The following is a 25,436-nucleotide window of genomic DNA, read 5'->3' on the forward strand; positions in this document are numbered from 1 at the left end:
AAAGTTCTCTCCACCTTTTGTATACAGTAGACAAATACTAGACTTATTGTGGAGACTATGAAAATCAATGGCAAACATAAAGGTGTTTGTGTTAAAAAGTATTTCATGTCAAATACAAAAAAAAAGTCTGTAGGCAATCAATGATAAATCAGCAATGGTCTAAAGACCCTACACAAAGGCAATTATTGTCCGTCTTCGGCCAATATCGGCCTATGTGTAATAGAAGACAACAATCAGCCCACATGCACAATGTCGGCTGATCGTTGTCTTTCAACATGTCTAAGGGTCAACAATACAGATAGCAATGTGATCTGTCGACGCTCTGTTGAACAGTAGCGGTGGCAGTGGACCACCCCTATCTCCTATGGGCTCCACGGATGATCTTTAGATTACCCGCCCCCCCCCCCCCCCCGCAGATATCCCCCCCGCATTTACCTGCTTGCTGTCGGCACGCGTAATAGCAGCAGTAGCGAGTGCAGACTTGGCACTCGCTTGCTCCCTATCATTGCCCTGTATAATAGGGGCTTAACTCCTGGCATCCTCACTGAGCAGCTAAGAGATGCTACAATACTAATGGAATGCCGTATGTCTACCAGCGTTCTCTTACCTGCATAACTATACTATTAGTAGCAGTGGTGCAACAGGGCTTTGCTGCAGTACCTTGCACAGCCTGCTCAGCCAATCATTGCCTGAGACAAGGACAGCACTATGGCCAGTGATTGGCTGAGCGGGCTGTCACTGCTGAGACAAGACCATCTTGGAAGTGGCCACAGGAGTGTTCAACAGGTGACCTGAAGGCACCACAGGAGGACACCAGGGAAGTGTGGTGAGATAAGAATAACATCTATATTATATTCTACAAAAATTTTCTAAGGCCGGTGTACCCCTTTAAACATTAAGGAGGCCACAGCTCTTGGACAAGTGTTGTGACCATTTCAAAGTAGAGATGTCAAGAGTGGATGTCAATCCTTTAAGACCCAACAGCCTTTGCTATGGCTGTAGTTATGCACATGATCTTAAACATGTGTTATTATGGAACGTAACAGTATATCACAAAGCACATACTTTGCAGAACTGGGAAGCAACTATTGCGAGAACAGAAAGTTCAATTTTCTCATCGAATTGTGCTTGTATTAAATTGATTGGTATGTATTAAAAGTACATTTCAGAAAAAAACAGATGGGGGGCAGGGGTTAACAGTGTGTTTTTTTCTGACTTATTGTTACACATGTTCCCTAGTTATTGTGGAGAATTTCATTCTATCGCAGTTCGATACAATAATAAAACAATAATAAAACCACTTTGTACGCTGAACCTCTGACTCCCAGCAGGGACTCAGCTTGTAAGGCAAGATGGAGATGTGTTTTATTCTTGTGCTAAACAGCTTAGGAAAGCAACAGTAGCTATTTCTTTTTGTTATAAAGGTTTTGGGAGCATAAATACCTTGAGAACAACAAAATAATGAGAGCCTGTCATATAAAAAACTTTTGACATAACAAACAACTGGGTCCGGCAGCACCTATGGATCAAAGTCCAAGCAGTCTGTAGACAAGATGGATGCACTCTAGTAGGTCACCAATCCCAGTAGCTGATACATGTAAAGTCAGTAGTAGGCAAAGTCCGACAGCATCCCATGTGAAGTTTAAAGATTCATTGGCACCACAGTGATGCTTCAACCAAACAGTCTTTATAAATTTATTGTGTCAATAAAGTTTTGAACTTCACATAGGATGCTGTCGGACTTTGCCTTCTACTGATGCCATAGAGACATGTCAAAGGTTTTGATCGGTCCAGGTCTGAGTGTTGAGACCCGTACAAATTGTGAGAATGAGCCGGGATGAGGCTGCACTAAGCGTGATCCTCTCATAACTCTGTGTAACATGATGGGTCGGGCTCCTAATGTAAGTCTATGGAGCCCAACTCTTTTTTTCTGACACAGAGGGGTGAGCAGACCTTGCTGCAGAGCAATCCTCTCCGGCTTGTTCTCACCATCTGACAGATCAAAACTTTTGGCATTCTTTTAGTCAGCCTTTTTCAACCAAAACCAAGAGTGGCACTCACAGAGCATATTAAGTTATAATGAAAAGATTTGCTCAGTTTCTGTGTTTTCAACCCACTCATGGTTGATTGAAAAAAACGGCTTACCAAAAGACTGACAGAAATACTAAGTGTGAACATACTGAACTTGCGTAGCAAGAAAATTTAATCTTTATTGAGTATGCTTATTTAAAACAATTCATAAAAAGAGAGAAAACCTAACATTAAAAAGAATGGTGGCTATCCCGGAAGTGGTTCTTATATTTGTTAACTCATAATACTATTTGCTGCAATCCCTGACCCACAACACATGTTGTTCAACAGATGGATAAAGTGCAATACACAATAAATAATGCTAAAAAATGTTTTTTTTTCTTCTTCTCTCTCACCTGTGCTATTTGTACGGATGTTCCAGATGAAATACATGAAGTTGAAAATGACGGAAAACTTTTTCTCCCCCTCCTTTTCCTCCCCCCTTTTTTTTTTAAATTCACACCATGCGTTTTTGTTGCGTTTTTTGTGATTTTGTGATACTTGCACTGCACAATGGATTTGCACTTTATTTGATTGACCGATTTCACGATAATTTTGTTTGGCACTACACTTAACACACATTTCTATTTTTAACACATCAGCTCACTTGCACATGATAATTGATATATTTCACACACACATATTTATTTGATATATAATTCATGTTTTTCACACAGTATATAGCCTCATTCATTTTGTCAGATAGATTTTACATACATACAAAAAAGGAAAAAATTCAGCTCACCTAGGCGTAGTCTTTCTTGCAGCAAGCATGTGAGATGGAGGGTGCACGATTGTCCGGTGCTGGCCAGGCACTGATTACAAGACGTAAATGGAGAAGAAGCGTGGTGGATTCCGGCACTCCTGACGTGTAGCTAAAACTTAACTTTTAATAAATTAACATTAAAATGCGATGTCACATAGCGGACCTACGCGTTTCACGCACTTGCGCTTAATCATTAATACACTTAATTACTTAATACACTTGCAATATGGTCTCACTTTTTAGTTTTTACTTAATATTCACGTATATTTATAATGGAATCTTCTTAACACAATGGTCACATGAGCATACTATGCACTTTATTGATAGGAGGGGACATGGAACATCCTATCCATAATTTTCGCTCTATTTGACAGTCCGTGGTAGCGCGCATGTCCGGAAAACTTCTCAATCTGTGGTTTGGGGCGGCCCATGCGACCGGCGGCATTGCCATGGCGCATATCAATCACGTGGCTCTATACATCGGGTCATGTGATCGGCGCCGTGACGCTTCCGGTTTGGCCGCACCACACGCACAGAGGAGGGATGGAGGATGGAACATGCGCCAAACAGGCCACAGGTGATTATTAAATGCCAGGAAGGAGCGATTGGTGGGATGAAACTAATTATACCCTAATCGGATGGGACGTCATCATCCCCGGACCTTTAAGGTAGTTTACTTGCTGGATCCCCAGAATTTGTGGGGTAGTAACAACAACAAATAGGTGGATTATAGGACTAATGTTATGATGTATGCTAACTTAATGAATTTTATGCACTAGCACTTTGTTATTGTCAAGATAAATATAGCACTTTTTAGCATTATTTATTGTGTATTGCACTTTATCCATCTGTTGAACAACATGTGTTGTGGGTTAGGGATTGCAGCAAATAGTATGAGTTAACAAATATAAGAACCACCTCCGGGATAGCCACCGTTCTTTTTAATGTTAGGTTTTCTCTCTTTTTATGAATTGTTTTAAATAAGTATACTCAATAAAGATTCAATTTTCTTGCTACGTAAGTTCAGCATTTTTCGTTCTTGGATAAAACTGTTAGTAAAGCTGTAGTAGCAGTACAGAGGCTGCATGCAATAAAATAGGTGATCATAGTGTATGCAATAGAGCACAAGGCATTGCATTTGGACAAAAGTGTGAATAGTATGTGTGAACATAGCCTAAAATTATTAATTAAAAAGCCCAGCCTTTTCACACCATAGAAAGCAAAATGTACAAAAAAGAGGCTTAGCCCCTAGACGACCTAGGGCGTACAGGTACGCCCTGGAAGTCTGTGCCCAGACGACCGTGGGCATACCTGTACGCCCTGACCTATGAAGCGCGATCCGAAGCAGAGTGCGCTTCATAACAGGTGGGGGCCGGCTGCAGTGAGCAGCCGGCACCTCACCGTTAATGACAGGCTGCAGCGATCGTGCTGCAGCGTGTCATTAACCCCTTAAACGCCGCACGACAGCAGCGTGGAGTCCCTTGTCACTTAACGATCGGGACCCCCGCAGTGTGCCTGCTAGGGTCCCAATCATTGTAACAGACCGCCGGAGGTCTCTCACCTGCCTCCGCACGGTCCGATCGGCGATCTGCTCACTGAGCCTGCACAGGCAGGCTCAATGAGCAGAGCGCCTATCACACTGATTAATGCTATACCTATGGCATGGCAGTGGTCAGTGTGAATAATCACACTGTATGTAAAAGTCCCCAAAAGGGACTTCAAATATGTAAAAAAAAATAAATAAAAGACATTATTACACTAACCCAAAGCCCCTCCCCTAATAAAAGTTCAAATCACCCCCTTTTCCCATTATATAAATAAAACATATAAAAATAAATAAACATATAATATACCGTAGGGTGCATAATTGTCCAATCTATTAAAATATAACAAGCGTCATCACCAACGGCGAACTGCATAAATGAAAAGAGCGAAAAAAGTGCACGGATTACCGATTTTTTGTTACATTATTTATAAAAAAAAAATAATAAAAAGTGATCAAAACGTCCGATCTTCACAAATATGGTATTAATAAAAACTAAAAATGACACCACATACAGCCCCATAGGTGAAAAAATAAAACAGTTATAAGCGTCACAATAGGCCCATTTTATTAATAATTAATTGAGAAAAAAAAGGATTTCATTTTAAAAAATATAAAACAACAGAGAATCTGTGTAAACCTGCATATGGTTGTGTTTGGACTGACCTATAAAATAATGGTATCATGTCGCTTTTACCATATAGTGAATTACGTAGACACAGGAACCCCCCAAACGTTACCATATTGCATTCTTTTTTGCGATTTTACCTATTTATATCTTCATGAATAATATATTTGGGATTCCCTCATACATGTTATGGTAAAATGAATGACGCCATTACAAAGTACAACTATTCCTGTAACAAATAAGCCATTACATGGCCCTGTAGATAGAAAACTGAGAGTGCTAGAGCTCTTAGAAGAGGAGGAGGGAAAAACGAAAATGCAAAAATGAAAATTTGCGTGGTCCCCTGGGTCATTTTGGGCCTGGTCCTCAAGGGGTTAAAAAACATATAAGCATTAACAAAAATTAAAAAAAATCTAAACAAAACAGAAATAAACTAAAAAAAATATTTAAAGAAAATAACCCACATATTAAAAAAGTTCACTCTTATTCACTTCTGTAAAGAACATCTTCCCTACAAAATCCAACCTGTTTAGACCAGTTTTTTTGTGGATTCTAAAAACCCTGAAACCGATGTAGCGTAAACGTAGTATGCTAGCAGTTCCTAAATCATAAAATATAGTCTAAATACATTCTTTTCTATGTAACTTTGAATTGTGGACTTATTCCCATGATTGAACTGTTTAGTAAGTTTGTGAAAAACAATGTTGTATTTAAGCTTATATTTCTAGTATACTCAATAAACACATTTGTACATGTAACTGAAGTAGATACACCTCATCTTGACCATTAGAAGGAGTTTAAAATTTTAAGTCTAGCAGTGTACAGATACACACAGCAATTTCCGAATCCTTCTCATATTCTGCATACCAACACCAACAGAAGTTGACCTTCAGTAGCTCTACTGATTAACCTGCAATGTCTGTAGGGAGGAATGTCGGCAAGTAAAATGATAGTAAAATATGATATTTTCCAGCATATGTTTTTTCCTTCGAAATAAAAATCCATAACAAAATCCATAACATATATTCATTGCAGGATTTAATTAAATGAAAATCATTCAATCATTTAAAATTTATAGAAATGTATTACCTATGACGATAAACTCTAAAGCATAATGGTGCGTCTACACAGACAGATTATCTGACAGATTTTTGAAGCCAAAGCCAGGACCAGACTATAAACAGAGAACATGTCATAAAGGAAAGGCTGAGATTTCTCCTCTTTTCAAATCCATTCCTGGCTTTGGCTTCAAAACCTGTAAAATAATCTGTCTGTATAAACACACCATAAGGCTATGTTCACAGTACGTAAGTTTCCGGCCGTAGCACGTTCCGTGGATAAGCGGCCGGAGACTTACGTAGTTTGCGTATAATGGAAAGTACACGAAGTACAGCTGCACAGTTCACACAACGTACGCACTAACGCCTGGATCGTACGCGGCGGCGTAAATAATTAACCAGACCATTGTTTGCGGACAAAAATGCCGTAACTTACGCCCGTAGCGTAACATGCGGTCCCGTACGTAGTGGTGATTTCTTCATTTTTGCAGCTTTTTGTGCCGATCCAAAAGGTTCTGTGGGGTGTCCGGGGCTAGGTGAAGATTTCCAAGAAAAAGACCGCTGTCAGATCGCTACGTAGGGCGCTCGGGAAGCGTAAGTAGACTTTGGGCGTAAGTTCGCGGTCCGTACGTAGCCGTCCGTACGTAGCCGTCCGCAAGTAGCGTAAATCTCCGGCGGGAGTTTACCGCGTATATGTCCGGCCGCGAAAATATGCAGCCGGACATATACGCAGTGTGAACATAGCCTCAGGAAGATGTCAACTAATACATATTGGATAGCAGGTGTTAATCTATATCATAAAAATCAAAGTCTGTCTGTCTGTCTGTCTGTCCTCTATAGACTTCCAAACGCCTGAACCGTTTGACCCCAAATTTGGCACACAGATACATTGGGTGCCCGGGAAGGTTATTGCGAAGGTCCCGTCCCCGCCAGATGTACAGGAGGGGAGGAGGAGGGGAAAGAGAGGCGCCCCATAGAGATGAATGGGAAAATCTCCTTACTGCAAACACAGGTGATATAATTAGCTGCAGCAGACACGGCAGTTGGAGCCTTAGCAACCAATAGGATTACTGCTTTCATTTTCACAGGGAGCAATGGTTGCTAGGGAAGCTGCCTCACAACATCCACAGTAATAACTGGTAGACCCCCTACTCTATCTATACAGGACATGTATATACAGGACCCCCTACTCCATCTATACAGTACATGTATATACAGGACCCCCTACTCCATCTATACAGTACATGTATATACAGGACCCCCTACTCCATCTATACAGTACATATATATACAGGACCCCCTACTCCATCTATACAGTACATGTATATACAGGACCCCCTACTCCATCTATACAGGACATGTATATACAGGGCCCTCTACTCCATCCATACAGTACATGTATATACAGGACCCCCTACTCCATCTATACAGTACATGTATCCAGGACCCCCTACTCCATCTATACAGGACATGGATATACAGGGCCCCCTTCTCCATCTATACAGTACATGTATATACAGGACCTCCTACTCCATCTATACAGTACATGTATATACAGGGCACTACAGGTATACCAAACTGTGACTGGGTAACACTGCTACACCAGACCTGACCAATACCGCCATACTGTGCTGGATAACACTGTCATACCAGACCTGACCAATACCGCCATACTGTGACTGGATAACACTGCCAGACCTGACCAATACCGCCATACTGTGACTGGATAACACCGCCACACCAGACCTGACCAATACCGCCATACTGTGACTGGATAACACTGCCACACCAGACCTGACCAATACCGCCATACTGTGACTGGATAACACTGCCACACCAGACCTGACCAATACCGCCATACTGTGACTGGATAACACTGTCATACCAGACCTGACCAATACCGCCATACTGTGACTGGATAACACTGTCATATAAGACCTGACCAATACCGCCATACTGTGACTGGATAACACTGCCATACCAGACCTGACCAATACCGCCATACTGTGCTGGATAACACTGTCATACCAGACCTGACCAATACCGCCATACTGTGACTGGATAACACTGCCATACCAGACCTGACCAATACTGCCATACTGTGACTGGATAACACCGCTATACCAGACCTGACCAATACCACCATACCGTGACTGGATAACACCGCCACACCAGACCTGACCAATACCGCCATACTGTGACTGGATAACACCGCCGTGCCAGACATGACCAATACTGACACACTGTGACTGAATAACACTGCCATACGGGTAAATACAACCCTGGAGGTATACAGGACACCACAGGTATACAGGACCCCAAAACTATACACTACAGGTGCATGGGACCTCCACAAAACTATATACTACAGGTATACAGGACCCCAAACTTTACACTACAGGTATAAAGGACCCCAAAACTATACACTACAGGTATACAGGACCTCCACCAACAATATACTTCAGGTATACAGGACCTCCACCAACTATATACTACAGGTATACAGGACCCCAAACTATACACTACAGGTATACAGGACCTCAAAACTATACACTACAGGTATACAGGACCTACACCAACTCTATAATACAGGTATACAGCACCTTCACCAATTCTATACTACAAGTATACAGGACCTCAAAGCTATATACTACAGGTATACAGGAACTCCACCAGCTATATACTACAGGTATATAGGACCCCAAACTATACACTACAGGTATATAGGACCTCCACCAACTCTATACTATAGTTATACAGGACCCTCAAACTATTCACTACAGGTATACAGGACCCCCGAACTATATACTACAGGTATACAAGACCTCCACCAATTATACACTACAGGTATACAGCACCAGCTATATACTACAGGTATACAGGACCCCCGAACTATACAGTACAGGTATACAGGACCTTCACCAACTGTACACTGCAGGTATACAGGACCTCCCTCAACTATACACTACAGGTATACAGCCCCCCCAACTACACACTACAGGTATACAGGACCCCCCCCAACTATACACTATAGGTATACAGCCCCCCCAACTATGCACTACAGATATGCGAGACCCCTAAAAACTATACATTGTGGGTATACAGAACCCCTCCATCTATGCACTACAGGTATATACTAATTCCACTGATTAACTCAGATGAAACAATACCTTTAGCTTTGCCTCCTGGGCACCTTAGAACAAATCTAATTAACACACTGACACTTTATACCCGGGCAGCGCCGGGTACATTTTCTAGTATTATATAATTGTAAAGAGGAAGCAAACTACAAAAGATTCATGTTGCTCATCTATATGTATGTATGTTCACCTTGAGTTATTTGCTGGCATTAACACACAGATTTCATTGAAGCGAGCTAAATAAAGACTTGTAATGCACTCTATGTAATGAGGAGGTCCCTGAGTGCAGCCCTTGGTTTATATGGAACATATCTGAGAAATGCATGTATAAAATATTTTACTGGCACCGCTGACTCTGCTTCCCTCTATACACTTTGTTTCTCTGAAAGAGCTTATTTATTGCTACCCCTTGCACAATGTTAGAGTTTTTGTAATATATTGGTTATACAGTATTAGGCCACATTCACACAACGTATATTTTCATTAAACAACAGCCATTGTTGCAGATTTGCAGCAATGGCCGTTATTTAATGACAGCAGCCGATCAGTTTAATTACCATACACACTGTATACACTCTGGCCGGGATTCGATGCAGTCATAACAAAAAACTGACATTTCAATTTTGTGCAGCCGCTATTCATAGTGGCCTCACGAAATTGACTGTGCAGGCAATGTCAAATATGGCTCTAGCCGTCCTTTACATTGTCTGCAATGGCTAATTGGAACGTGGGCAAACCTGAATGTGCCCGCATTCTAATTCCATAGAAGTGATGTTCATCTGGCCAGTACTGCTGTACTGGCTGGGGGGACTACACAGACAGCGGTCGTCGCCTTACATAGTGTGAACATGGCCTTAGGGTATGTGAAATGGAAACTGGTTTAAACTGTTAATAGCAACCAATCACAGCTCAGCATTCAGTTCTAGTAAAATATGCATACTGTTTAGTCTTTTACTCTAGAAACTATGGTGCAGATTTACTATACTGTTAATACGGTTTAAAAAAAATAGTCTCAATACTGAATTGGCAGGAAATTAGCACATCAAATGGTCTGCTCTTGTAAGAAGACCCACAAAATATTTAACAGTAGAAACACATTTCAAAGTTATCTGTGCTGCTTTTAGAGTAAGGAGGAAATGGTGGTGGACTGCCTACATGGGAGAGACTTATTACCGTGGAGAGGGGGGAGGGTACCTACAGGAGGGGTCTCCTACAGGGGATTGCCTCCAGGGGGAGCTTTATTCCATGGTGAATTAAATCCCACCGTGCAAGGTAAGGTTCGACCAGAGCATCCCAGCTATTCTTGCAGGTTTCACCCACCATTTTTAACTTTTGCAATGCAAAAGTCAAAAGCTGCAGGAGACCTGATGGGATTACATCAGGTGCCCAGAAATTATATTTGCTGTCTGTTGTTTCCGCTATCCCTGCAGGGGTTACACTAAAAAGGGGCCTACTGAATCTGTCACAAAGGCCATGCTGAACACGCTGCACACACAGATTGTCCTGATGCTAGGTAGCATCTGGACGTTCTTTGTATGTGCCGAGCTCTATAAGGTCTCTTTACAATCTTGAGGGCTGCAGGTGTCATGCAGTCTTAGGCTATGTTCACACTACATATAAAACTCCGGCCGGGATTTACGCAAGTTGCGGCCGGCTACGTACGGTCCGCGAACTTACGCCCGTAAGCTACGTACGCTTCCCGAGCGGCATACGTAGCGATCTGACAGCAGTAGTTTACTTGGATATCTTCGGCTAGCCCCGGACACCCCACAGAACCTTTTGGATCGGCAAATCAAAGTGTAAAAAAGAAGAAATCACCACTCCGTACGGGACCGCATTTTATGCTACGGGCGTAAGTTACAGCATTTTCGTCCCAAAACAATGGTCTGGTTAATTTTTTACGGCGCCGCATACGATCCGGGCGTAAGTTCTTAGATAGTGTGAACTGTGCAGCCGTAGATCCTATACTTTCCATTGTACGCAAACTACGTAAATCTCAGGCTGCTTATTCACGGAGCGCGCTACGGCCGGAAACTTACGTAGTGTGAACCTAGCCTAAGCCAGATGAAGAAAAGAAAATTAAAAAACGTCAGCTGTGAGTCACAGGACAAAACTATAATGCAGTCTCTATATGATCACTATATTGGAGGAAATATTGGCTATATTGCTGCTTATATTGTGGTAACATATACCTTTCCAAACTAAATAGTGAGGGTATCCTTGTAATTATTTGTTTTTACATTCCATTTTTTCTTTTATGTAGATAGTATTTTCCTGCAAAATTGAGTGTGTACATGTGTGTAGCATGTATTTTGTGTTGGGGTGGTTTCTACGCCAGTGCTAATTGTTAGTCCCAGTCAGGCCAAAACTTTAATTGTCCAACAATCTTTAGGAATAAGGAATATTTAAACGTAATTGTAAGTAGAGATTTGGGACTTAGATGAACCTTTTTGCGTGACGCTTGCAGCCTGGGGGGATACAGGTTAAAGCATGCTAAGGTAAAAGCTACAAAAAGGGTCAGCCGCCCTTTATCTTGAAGGCAAAGACACAATGATAATCTCAGTTCATAATTGCTGTTTTCTCTGCTTTAAAGCACAATTTTCAGTTCTTTACACATTCTTCACATTACTTTGTACCTGCTCTCTACAATTGCAGTGGGGGTTTTTGTTGTTGTTTTGATCACAATCCTTAATTCCCTCAAGATTTTTCTGCCATACTTGTCGAGTTATAAATGAACGTGTAAAAAAAATTCTACGCAGTCAAGTGCTTGTTAATCTTTGTTTTCTGTTATAACACATACATATACCATATACCCTAGACAAATGGATACCATGGTTGTGTTCTCCATTATAGTACATCTCATGTACAAGTTCTGCAGCAGATTTGAACCTTTAGAGTTTGTGCGGCCATTTTGATGTATTGCTATCATCCTAGCATCCCCTGTTTACATACAGAGATGTGCAACCAAGAGCAATACATTTTGAAGCGCCCAAAAGATTCAATCAGCTGACGAGTGTCCGTTTTGTAGCTCTTCGGCTGATCGCTGCCACTTTTACACGGGACAATTATCGACCAAAGGAGCATTTCTAGCTCCTTGCTGATACATGGCCCACATAAATTGGCCTATTGTGTATCAGTATACCTCAATAATTGATCCCAGCAACAAATCTGCAGCAGATCCTGTACATATCATTGTAATCTTAGTAGTCTATGGGAAGAAAAACTTTAAAGTAAAAGGACAGCAAACCCAAATTTTGCAAAGAACAAAAATGTCACATAGGTATAGCATTTCATATTTCCATATACTGTATTGATCAGCTAGCATCTGACCAAAAATGTGCACCAATTTTGCACCCTAAGGATCCTATTACACCAAGTGATTTTTAACGATTAACGTCTAACGATAAACGATTGCAAACAAGATTGTTTATCACTAACCTGAAATCGTTCACCATATTACACAGAACGATAGTCGTTAGTTACGATTGTTACTACGATCGTTGTTGCGATCGTTTCTATGATTGTTTACTTCTTCTGATCCCAGCAAAACAATGAACAATGTGCAATTACACTGAACGATTAGTGAACAAATGCGGAACTTGAGCAAACGAATGTGGAATTACAGCGAACGATTAACAACAATTTTAGGTTCAGATCTAAATCAACGATCAACGACATACAATGGATTTTTCGATTGTTGCCTGCAATTACACTGAACGATTATCGTTTAAATTCGAACGATATAACGATTTTTTGCCCAAAAATCGTCCTGTATAATAGGGCCCTAAGCCACACAACATATGGATCTATAGATCCCTGTAACTGCTTAGCAGTAACTATGCTACAGTTATGTATAGTTGTTCAGGTTGGCTTAGGCATAAATTGTTTAAACTATTGAGAAAAAAAATGGTGACAATATAATGTGTTTATACTGTCCAAAATATGTTCAAGAAACCATGGTAATGTCAATGCCATCCATATGTCCTTCAATGAACAGCAGATTAGCAAAATGCAAAAGTTTATTCTCTTTACAAATGCCTGTAGTTGGGTCACCAATAACAATGACAAGATAAAATGTCACTCTAAAGACTATATAGATTAGCCAAGCATTTCTTCTGACTTAAAGTAACAATTAGTGGGGCCGAACATCCAGACTCTGACTGATCAAATCTTTTGATAAGTCTCTAGGGCTTGGCTAGGGTACATTCACATGCACAGGATCTGCAACAGATTAGATGATTTCAGGTTGCAGATTTAGGTCACATTTACACAACATATATTTAGTATTAATCACAGCCATAGCTGCAAATTGCAACAACGGCTGTGATTAATAAAAAAGATACATTGCCATAGAAGTCAGAGGCAATCCTGGCCGCAGTGTATACACATAGGGGGAAAGTTATCAAAGTAAAAAGTTGTATTTTTTGGCGTAAAATGGCCAGATGCGAATTAATTTATTCGCAAATGGCCGTTTTGCAAATAAAATATTCGCATCTGGCCAGTTTACGCCACCTTCGCCAATGGGGCGGGGAGGGGTGTGGAGGGGGCGGAACGGGGAGCTTGGACTCTGGGTCCACTCCATTTATCATTTTTCGCTATGAAAAATGATACTGAAACCTGAGCTGGCATAGGTTTCCTTGCGCACACAGTGGAGCGCACGGGATTTATGTAGAGACAGTGCCCCTCTACATAAATCTCCACACCGTCGGAGCTGTGGGGACATTTTTACGCCCCTGGCACAAAAACACTGGACTTAATAAATGTCCCCCATTTACACCGGCTGTAGGAAAAACTGACATGTCAGTTTTGTGCGGCTGCTATAGCGTCTGCACAGGCCTATCAGGTCACACAATGGAAAGTGCACTCCGGCTGCACTCTCCATAGTGTGTTATTGTGAATTGGGATGCACACGGATGCACCCGCATCCTAATACAGCACAAATTAAGTACCGGACAGGATGAACTTCACTGACACTGGCCGTTCTGTGATACAGCCGGGTCACAGAACGGCTGGTGTCTCACGTAGAGAACCCGGCCTTAATGTTACAGATATCCGTGAAACTAAATGAATCAAATCTGCTTTAGATTCTATACATGTGAATATACCCCAAGTCTATGTTCACACAACTTTTTTTAAAGTAAAGAACGGACGCTGATTGCAATGGAATCAGCATCCATTCTTTACTGCAGAGGCAGCATTGCATTGAAGTCAATGCAGTGCCGCCCGCTGTGGTCACACATCGTTATTTTAAAATAATGTACACGCCTATTACTTCAGGACGCTGTTCAATAATAGCTGTACACACAATATAAAGTCGGCCGGTGGCCGCACATTGCATTGAAGTGAATGGTTAATTGATTTGCGGGCACAGCCAACGGTAAAAAAAGAAAGGTAGGTAAGCATGAAATCAGTTGCAAATTGGGCATGTGTGAAGACACCCTTAGGGTATACAGTGATCCCTTAACTTACAATGGCTTCAAGATACAATATTTTCAACATACAATGTTCCTTTCTGGACCATCGTAACTTAAGACAAAACTCAACATACTGTACAACATACAATGCTACAGACAGTTAGGATCTGCTGCAGAGGTGAATAAGTAGATGACAGACAATAAAACTGGCCATTTTCTTGTAAACACCCAGTATTAGTGCAGCGAATGCAGTGATTGGCTGTCTAGTATCTCCTCTCTACAGTATAATGTGATACTACATGTCCTGTGCTTCTGTGTGTCTAGTATCTCCTCTCTACAGTATAGTGTGATACTACATGTCCTGTACTGCTGTGTGTGTCTAGTATTTCCTCTACAGTATAGTGTGATACTACATATCCTGTAGTGCTGTGTGTGTCTAGTATCTTCTCTCTAAAGTACAGTGTGATACTACATGTCCTGTACTGCTGTGTGTGTTTAGTATCTGCTCTCTATAGTACAGTGTGATACTACATGTCCCATACTGCTGTGTGTGCCTAGTATCTCCTCTCTATAGTACAGAGTGATACTACGTGTCCTGTGCTGCTGTGTGTCTAGTATCTCCTCTCTATAGTATAGTGTGATACTACATGTCCTGTACTGCTTTGTGTGTCTAGTATTTCCTCTACAGTATATTGTGATACTACATGTCCTGTAGTGCTGTGTGTCTAGTATTTCCTCTACAGTATAGTGTGATACTACATGTCCTGTACTGCTGTGGGTCTAGTATCTCCTCTCTACAGTATAATGTGATAATACATGTCCTGTGCTGCTATGTGTCTAGTATTTCCTCTCTACAGTATAGTGTGATACTACATGTCCTGTACTGCTGTGTGTGTCTAGTATCTCCTCTCTACAGTATAGTGTGATACTACATGTCCTGTACTGCTGTGTGTGTCTAGTATCTCCTCTCTACAGTATAGTGTGATACTACATGTCCTGTACTGCTGTGTTTGTCTAGTATCTCCTCTCTACAGTATAGTGTGATACTACATGTCCTGTAATAATCTTTACCTGTGCCAGGATGAGTTGCTCCTTTGGGCTCCAGTTAAAGTTTTTTTCTTTTTCTGGGACCCTTTGTGATCTGTACAAGAGCCTGAAAATGCTCCAGCCCTTTACATAGAAAGTAATTGACAGTTTTTAGTAGTTCTTTCTGGTTGTTGTATCTAAGAACTTGCCTTATTAGTTGTCTGCTTGATTTCCTTTACATCTTGATTTTTTTCTCATTTTGGGATGACATTTTGGAGGCTTCAGAACCAATTACCAGTTTTCCAAAGAGTTTTTTTCTCAACATACAATGGTCATCCCAGAACAAATTAGTATTGTATGTTAAGGGACCACTGTATTCACATGTACTGTATCACAGTGAAATCGACGGCCATACTGGTTACTATTAAAGTGTATGGTTCACCATCCTTGCAGCCGACTTTAATTCATATAGTGGCATAGTAGTATAAAAGTTATATATATATATATATATATATATATACATATATATAAATGGATCATGTTAACCTGTTCACCTTCCCCAGCGCCTTCCTGCTTGCTTCTCTGCTTGATTCCCTGCTCAGTGACAGCCGCTCCGTCAATGACTGTGCTGTCCCATCAATGCCAGTGATTGGTCACTTAGCAGGGAACCCAGACAAGTAAGCAGGAGGGCATGATCTGTTTGTTATTTTTAACCTCTCAGCAACTAAATAGTTAACTTTTACAAAGCTGTGGAATTATATGTCCTTGCAGTGGAATAAAAATGAGAATGGAGTGTCAGAGACTTTAATAGAAATCAGTATCCCAGAGGATTTCACAGCAAAACTATCAGGGTAAAATCCGCTGCGATACGCTACATGTGAAGGCCCCTTAAGAAGGGTTTAAGATTTCACAGATTTATTTAATAGCTGATCCTTTTATTGCTTAGAGACCAGATATCTGTGTAAGTTCTCTGACAGAAAGGAAATTCCATGAAATCCTGAAAGTTGCAGTGTTTACATCTAAAATCAGATGTTTATTAAACCAAAGGAGGAAGGATTCATGGCTTCGTACTTTGTTGTTTTACTAAGCAAGAAGCAGAGAAAATCTTGGCAGTATCCTACCATAAGAAATGACAGGTAGAATTTTAACAAAAAGACAAAATGAGGGATGGTAAACAGCACGGTAACACACCCTTTGTATTGTCATATTGTATTTCTGTGCCCTTTAGCACAGTTCTGGCATGGGATCCAGAGCTGTACAATAAGCTCAGCGAAGCCATAAATATTGAACACATTGAGGAGTTGAACTTTCACTCTGTTTATACTAATAAACTGTTAAGAATCAAGTCCCTTCTATAACCTAGGTTTGTTAGTAAAGGAGACATTAATCAAGATAAGCTTAGACATTGTATAAAACAGGACTCAGGACTATGAGAAACCACATGTGTAATAAACACAAGGGGTTACAGCAGATGGTATGATGCAGAGCTAGCTGGGTGCAGTAGTGCATAGTATATGTCACATGGCAAAGTGGTAATGCTAGCGTACTGTCCCTAGTGTACTATACACATTCCTTATTAATGAGCTGTTTTAGTGATACAGAGTGCAGGATTCCGTGAAAGAACTTTAAACTTTAGTGAACAGTTCTTGTGCAATAACCCAATAAACATACAATCTTGTATAGGATAAGGTAGATACAGCTTATATGCTAAAAAAGCATGCAGGAGCACTATCACTAACATGGAAGCCATTCAGCACTCAACCAGAGGCCTATGGAGAGATGCAATGCATGGGGGCCCTTGAGCAGATTCTCTAACCCTGGATTAGAAGACATTTGCTGCAGAGCATAGAGCTTCTGCTCGCAGCATTGACTGGAAAATTATGTTTTTTTGTTTTGGGAAGCGCTGGAGTTGACTCAGGGACTCTCAGAGGCAGCATCTATCTTGATTGTAGTTTGCTCTTCTCACAGACGTCTCGTAAATACGTGGCTTGCCTTCTCAATGAAGGCAAAATCTTCTTCACTTGACCTTTACATACAAACAGGTAGAAATCAGAGGTTACTTTGTAGGCTAGATCTAGCCCTGTACCTTTTATCCTATTGCATGTCTCTTCCTGCATACTGTTACTTAGCAAACTTAGGAAAACTCAGTAGCTAGATAAATGGTCTGACTAACAGGAGCTGACCAAGCATATGAGATGTGCACTGGCTGGAGACCAGGCTCAGAATGGTGCAGACTTGTTCAGGACTACCCCCTTCTAGGTTAGCAGGGACTGGACTAGGGACTAGGGACTGCCCTCACTGGTTGAGAGACATCATGTGACCAAAGCATCTTACTTTTGTACATGTGACACTGGGTGTAGTAAAGGTACAACAATAATGTTATTCCTTGAACTGACAATATGCTTCAGTGTATGCTGATAAGCTGTGTGCAGCAGTACATACACATAATATATGATACCTAAACATATTTTAGAATGCAAAACAAGGTATTCCTTAATCACATAACCTTATGCATGCGGCAGCTTGGAAACAGATACTGGGGCACTGCACAGATTTGTCTATTATCTTTCTGTAAGTAATAAACTTGTACCAGTGGGATATACAGGCAGCTTCATGAATGGATTAACCTATAGGCATAAAATACATGTTTATAATAAGTTGCATTGGAAGAAGGGCTGCTGCTGTTTACATTACAAGATTAACATCTCAATATAACAAACTGTATAATATTTATATTACTTACAGTTCTCTGGGACTGAGAGGAGAACATCCAGGCACAGTGTCATGAATGTGCCTGTGCCGAACTCCGTGCGCCCCTTGGCTCGTGCTGCGCGCCTGAGATGGCGCTGATATTCAGTGTTTTTGTATGTTTGTGCGGTGTCCTGGGCCTTGTCTGAACACTGCCCTATTTCCTTCTGTGTTTGTTCAGCCACACCCGCTTTGCCTGAGATACTCCTGGCCACTCTGGAGTTAACTCTGATGCTGGTTAGCTTGTCTGGTCAGGTTGCTCTTGCCCCAGGTGTTCTGAGGAGATCAGGGTCTGGTCCAATCAGCTCCTGCACTGGACCTCTGGTCTCCTATATAGTGTGTGCCAGCCTGCCTCTCACTGCCGGATATTGAGCTTGTCTATGCCTGGTTCTGGTTCTCTTGCTCTGTTTATGCTGATCCCTTTGCCTGTGTTTCTGACCATTCCTGCTAGCTGCCTGCCCCTGACCATACTGCCTGTTTATTGACCTTGCTTTTGGATTATGATTTTGTACTGTGCTGCCCGATTGTTGTGACCCGGACTGTTGACTACTCTTTATTGTGTTTTGTCTGTCTGTCTGGTCTTTGTGTCCCACCAAGCCAGTACAGGGACCGCCGCCCAGTTGCTGCCCTAGGGTTTAGCCTAGGGGGGCAAGTAGGTAGAGTCAGTGGGCGGGGCTGAGCTTAGGGTGCACTGTCTGTGTCCGCCATTTTGTCTCTTAGTGACTAGTCCTGACACACAGGAACTGTTTTAAGGGTGGCAAACTGGGCATTTATCCAAGCCCCCCTTTTCTTGGGGACTCTTAAAAACAGGAACCATACAAGCAACCTGAGACTAAACCAGAAAAATAATCCATTCCACTGTCAGTTCAAGTAGTTAGGAAGTATGCTCATTTTTACTGATCCATGTGTCCCACAATGCAGACAAATGTACACCTCTTCAGCTATAGCCAGGGCCGCTTCTGCCATGAGGCGGAATGAGTATTCCGCCTAAGGCGGCAGATTCTGCGCCCCTACAGGGGCGGCAGACAGCAGCCCTGCAGCCACTCACCTGTCCTGCCGCAGCCGTCCGGTCTCGCCGCCAACGCTCACCGCTGTTCCCCAGCCGCATTCCTGCGCTGTCAGTCAGCAGCTGTCATCATCCTGCCCGAGGGCCGCGATGAGGGGACATCGGTGATCGTTGGCGGCGTGACGGGACAGCTGCGGCAGGACAGGTGAGCGGCTGCAGGGTCGGGGAGACAGCAGTGAGGTGATGAGAGCTGCTGACTGATGACACGGGAGAGCGGCGGGGGACAGCGGTGAGCGTTGGTGGTGGGACGGGGCGGCAGGACAGGTGAGCGGCTGCAGGGTAGGAGCTCGGGGGGGGGGGGGGGGACGGTGGGTACGCGTTGTGGTCCAGAGGGGGGGGGGTGCTAGTGAGGGGGCGGCCACCTGAGGTTTGCCTCAGGCGGCAGAGACCCCAGAATCGGCCCTGGCTATAGCCATATTGTCCCCTCTGTTTCCTGCTCTTCATTTATCAGACCAATGACCAGCAAGGGGCCATAGTTATATATTGCACAGGGCACAGCTGTTTTCATAAATCCAGCCAGAAAAGGGAAGATGGAAGAAAGTACAAGAAGTTTACAGGCCCAGATTGCAGTGTTTTGCCATATGTGACAGTGTGATCTACATTGTGATGTGTTTACTTCTCTGAACACATGTTTTAGCTCTAGCTCAAACCTTCTAAATAACTTGTTTTCTCAGAGATACAAGTCCAATAAGGAGACTTTCATATGTAACCTTTCATTTAGCTGCTGAGGGGTTCATAGAGCCCCACAGGCTCCTTATATGCTGTGCTCTTGATTTGACTGTGGAATGTAAGAGATTAAACTGCCAGGATTTCTCCTGCTCTGCCAATTGGGGCCGTATTACACGACCCAAAGTTGTGGGTAAGCGAGCGCCGATCTGCAGGGCTCAATTATTGTGCATTATCATTTTCAGGTCATGGGTTCAATATAGTAAGTGCTGTGTAGCAGACAGTATCATTTATGGCCACTCTAACAACCTTACAAATCTGCCTCCTCAGCAATAAACTCATTTCCCACCATGGCAGAAACAGTCCTGGTTCCAATGCTGGTACGCAGTGATGTCAACAAGATGGCAGTGCATGGCGTACAACACCGGGACAGAGGATTAGATACAGACTACTATAGTAGACACTGTATTTTTAGATAGGTTGGAAATCTACAGACTTTGTTATATCGTCCTTTGTCTACAGACTGTTAACAGAATATAGACTAAGGAATGATGATTTTAACTGTGGTTCTCTTAATTATTTTGGCATGACAAGAAAGGGAATTGGATACTCCAAGGTCCATAATAACATTATATTTATCAACTGCTTTTCATGTTATTCTCTAATTTAATATTTTAAGATGTTCTAAAATCTAATCTATTTGTTAAGGAAGAATTTAAATGATCCCAAAAGCTCAAATGGTTTCTCTCATCAAAAAAGAGACAGTGGCTCTCGTTGTAGTGTATGTATCACACAGTCAGTCATTTAATTGAATAGTTGACATGGACGACTACATTTACAAGGGAAATCTATACCAAGCATTACCCAGCAGGGTAATTGTCGGACTGACTTCATTCTTAAAGCGAATGTACTGTCAGATATCATCCATACAGTATTCAGTCTTACCAAATTGCCAATTCTTAATTCCGCCAACCGATTCTTAGGGCCCTATCACACAGGACGATTATTGTGTGAAAAATCGCTATATCGTTCCAATTTAAACAATAATCGTTCTGTGTAATTGCAGGCAACGATCGAAAAATTGTTCGTATGTCGTTGATCGTTGATTTAGATCTGAACCTAAAATTATCGTTAATCGTTTGCTAATCATTCGCTGTAATTCCACGCTCGTTCGCTTAAGTGCCGCATTTTTTCACTAATCATTCAGTGTAATAGCACATTGCCCATTGTTTTCCTGGGATCAGAAGGAATAAACGATCGCAATCATCCTGTGTAATATGGTGAACGATTTCAGGTTAACGATAAACAATCTCATTTGCGATCTTTTATTGTTAGTCGTTAATCGTTAAAAATCGCTTCATGTAATAGGACCCTTAGGCTCAGACCCTGCTCAGTGCACTGTAAATGAGGAAAAGAAAATATTCCCATAACACATAACAGTACTACTGCATATACCTTTACGGTAGCACATGACACGCTGCCTCTTGCCTCCTTTTTATTTCCTTCCATTTAGACCGGTACATAGGGAGAGAGGAACTTGCCTGTGAAGGCTTATAAACTACAATGTGATTTCCTATCACCTATAACACCATTATCATGGGACAAAAAAATTTGCCACACCATGACCACTGCCATTACCACCACAGAATGACAGGACAATGACACCATACTGATACTGAATAAAAAACACTATAAGGGTGCCTTCACACACACCGGATCCGCAGCTGATTTCACACTGCTAATTCGCAGCGCAATCCGCTGCAGATCCAGTGCCCATTAATCCCAATTAGACTAAATACTCGCAGTGGGATTAACATCCCACTGCGTGTATGTAAGTTAATCCCCCTCTTGCCGGAGCAAACATCACCTGTTCCCTGCTCCGGCTTGCTTTGGGGGTTCTCGGCGGGACACCCCACTCAGCCAATCAGTGACTGCGGCGAGGCAGCGCACTAATTGGCTGAGCGGGACGAGCCAAAGCAAGCGAGATCGCGGAGCAGGTAATGTATGCTCCGGCCGCTGGGGGGGGGGGGTTAACTTACAAACGCAGCGGGATGTCAATTCCCAGCGAGTATGTACTCTCATTGTGATGAACAGGCACTGGATCCGCATCGGATTTAGCTGCGAATTCAGAGCGTGAAATCCGCTGCAGATCCGGTACATGTGAAAGTACCCTTAAAGGACTAATATCCCCCCGATACAATGCTCTACACAAGCTCTGCGGGCTATTTATTACAGTGCAGTTACATCCAGTGACTTACAGAGGGCATCTTCTTGGAGTTGTTCTCTTTTTCTTTCCTTCTTTATCTGTTTTAGACCACCGTGAAGACTTCTTTCAACTGTAACTCATCTCCGCAGAATCTGCTAGACAAACATTTCAGGCTCTGCATTTTTCTGCATTTCTGTTCCTCAAATAATGCCTCCCTTCATAGCCTGCATAGGGGGACCTGGAGAGGGAGCTACCCATTAGGTAGATCAGCTGCCCATTAGGTAGAAGCCAGCCAGTAGGTAGGTATCCCTCCAATAGATAGATGCCCCTAGGTGAAAATGTGTGAAAATGTTCACTGCATGTTACACAACTAAAAATTGACATCATGGTATGCAACAGTAAATCAAACTACAATGTACAAACATATAATAGATCACCCTGTGGTCTAAAACCTATTTCATACACACTGTGTGTGAACAGTACGTGGGTGTCTGCAAGGTATGTGCTGCTGTATTGGGCAGAGTTGCCACCTTCTGGTGGTAAAGCTACAGCAATCCTGCTAATGGCTATTAGGCCTATAATCTTGTAATCATGCATTTGTTGACTGTTGAGAGACAAGCCTGCTTGCCCACAAAATTGCTGGATGCCTATTACTAATGCATAATGATATAACAGCAGTGCTGTGTTCTAGTGAATTTACATAATGCCGTTTCCTTAGGCCTAATGCACATGCAGCATCATTTCTGTGTTTTCTATGAAACTACAATATAATGGGTCTTTTATAGAGATCATTGGACCATTGAGGAGATTTCTTAAACATGGTGTAAAGTGAAACTGGCGGCCGAACCTGCACCCGGTGCATCAAATCTACCCCTGCTTCCAGCATGTTGATGTTGTGCTGTTGATAAGGACCGTTGTGGTCGGAACGCAAGCAGCTTCCAGCAATAAAGCTCACCTTAAGCATCATAATAGCGAGTGCCAGCATTTCCTCATCTTTGCTTTGTTCATCGCAACACAGCTGTTACCAGAGTGCCATTTGCTCTTTGATTACTATTGTACTTTTCATAAATGTTCCCTATTATTCCATGAAACAACTTTAACACTTTACTGAAAGTCTCTGTACAAAAAAATTTTAAGTAACTTTATACAGCATAAAGTTACTTAAAATGGGCAGTAAGAATATGGTCGCATTTGCCTTTAGCATTGATCAGTTTTATACAAATATATTCGCTGAAAACTCTTGAGCACTGTAAGAATTGCAGTGTTCTTGGTGATGCAGTTTTATCATTGCAGGGTTTTTTTTGTGCTTGTGCACTTTTTACGTGCTGTGAAAATACATACAAACCTTGATGAATCTGCAATTTTTTGTGTACTTATGCAATTTTTTTTCAGTTTCTTTGCCTTAAAAATTGCTGCTGCACATTTTTTGTGCAGAAAATTTAAAAATGCACATAATAAATCTGGCTAAAAAAAAAGGAGCTATCTCAAACCATGCCATCTCCAAGTGAAAAAATTTAAAAATGGCGCAGCTCAAAACTCACAAACTGCTTAAAATAAGCTCAAACTGCTTTATGAATGATGCATACAATTTAGTGCCCAAAAGACAACAAGAGTAATGGCGCAAAAAGAATAATAAATATGCCCCTAAGTCTGTAAGCCAACAAAGAGTTTATTGTTGCAAAAGAGTCCTGGTTCAGCATTCCCTCTTTTGGGAAAGATCATAAAATACAACCCAGATCTATCTTAATAGTAGCAACTGGTACAGGAGGATTTTTGGTAGCGTTGCAGTCTACAAGCCTTAAGTCATGTGGTTAAACTAAAGTTTACAGGGAACTGGAAACTAAAGGCCCTATTCCACGGGTCGTTTAGAGGAGCAATATCATTCGTATTCGGCCGTTATCGGCCGCTACGAACGATATTTGTCCCGTGGAACATGTTGAAAAACAAGCGACTGATATAGCAGCGATCTGCTGCCGTCGCTCCGTTGAATAGTAGCATCGGCAGCAGGCGCTGCTGTATCCTATGGGCTGCCCGGATGATCAGCGATCCCCCGGGCAGCCCCCCAGCAGCTCCCAACCGCCCCTCCCGCACTCACCCGCTCGCTGACGCCACGTCGAATAGCGGCGGCAGCGAGCGAGGAACGAGGAGCAAACGAGCGCTAATAGCGCTCGTTTGCTCCTCCAAATAGGGGCATTAGTAGGCCTAGGGATTGGTGTAGCAAACAGGAGCGGACAGAGGTAGATGTTCTCACTCCATTGGTCAAATCAGGTCTTTGGGAAGGTCCTGTGACATGTAAATCCTTGACATGTGACCACAGCAATGTTACCCCTTACACTTTGATTATACTGCAGTATATGCAACAGTAACAGTTAATTTTATACCAACTAAATAGAGGTGCACACCGACAAAATAGAATGTATGGACAAATAGAATGTATGGAGTGCTTTTGCAGCTGCCCGGGGGGGCTAGATGTTATGTGCCTGGGTGAGCTGTTGTAGTACCACTGGGGCACTTTTTACGGTGGTATGCGTTTCATGCGGTTTGAGGCTTTCTTGGTTACAGGATAAGAGTAGGGAAACGTGTTGCGCAATAAGGATTACTCATCCACTCTGGGACACTGTACTATGCCAGAAAAATCATGAAACCCTGACTTAAAAAAACAGCCCAAGGTAGAAATAAAGTGTGCACACCCCAACATGAAAATGTAATATATTTTATTAACCCCTTAGTGACCGCCACACGCATATTCACGGTGGCCACTAATGGGCTTTATTCCGATGTGTACGCCTTTTAACGGCGGGCACATCGGAATAAATTACCGCCCGGCGGCGGCTGCAGGACGGTAGATCAGCGGTCAGTGTGACCACTGACACCCTCCTGTAACTGCCCGGAGCGGAGGATTCTCTGCTCCGAGCAGTTTAACCCGTTAAATGCCGCTGTCAAACCATGACAGCGGCATCTAATGGGTGCCGGTGTGTCCCGGTCGGCGCGGCAGATCACTTACGCGATCGCGATGTCCCGCGGCGCCGTCCGGTCCTCCGATGTCTCCATGATGATCCCGGGGTCCTAATGAAGGTCCCCGGGGTCACCATAGAGATGCCTCAT

This window comes from Dendropsophus ebraccatus, chromosome 5 (genome assembly GCF_027789765.1).
Source record: "Dendropsophus ebraccatus isolate aDenEbr1 chromosome 5, aDenEbr1.pat, whole genome shotgun sequence".
Classification (NCBI taxonomy): domain Eukaryota; kingdom Metazoa; phylum Chordata; class Amphibia; order Anura; family Hylidae; genus Dendropsophus; species Dendropsophus ebraccatus.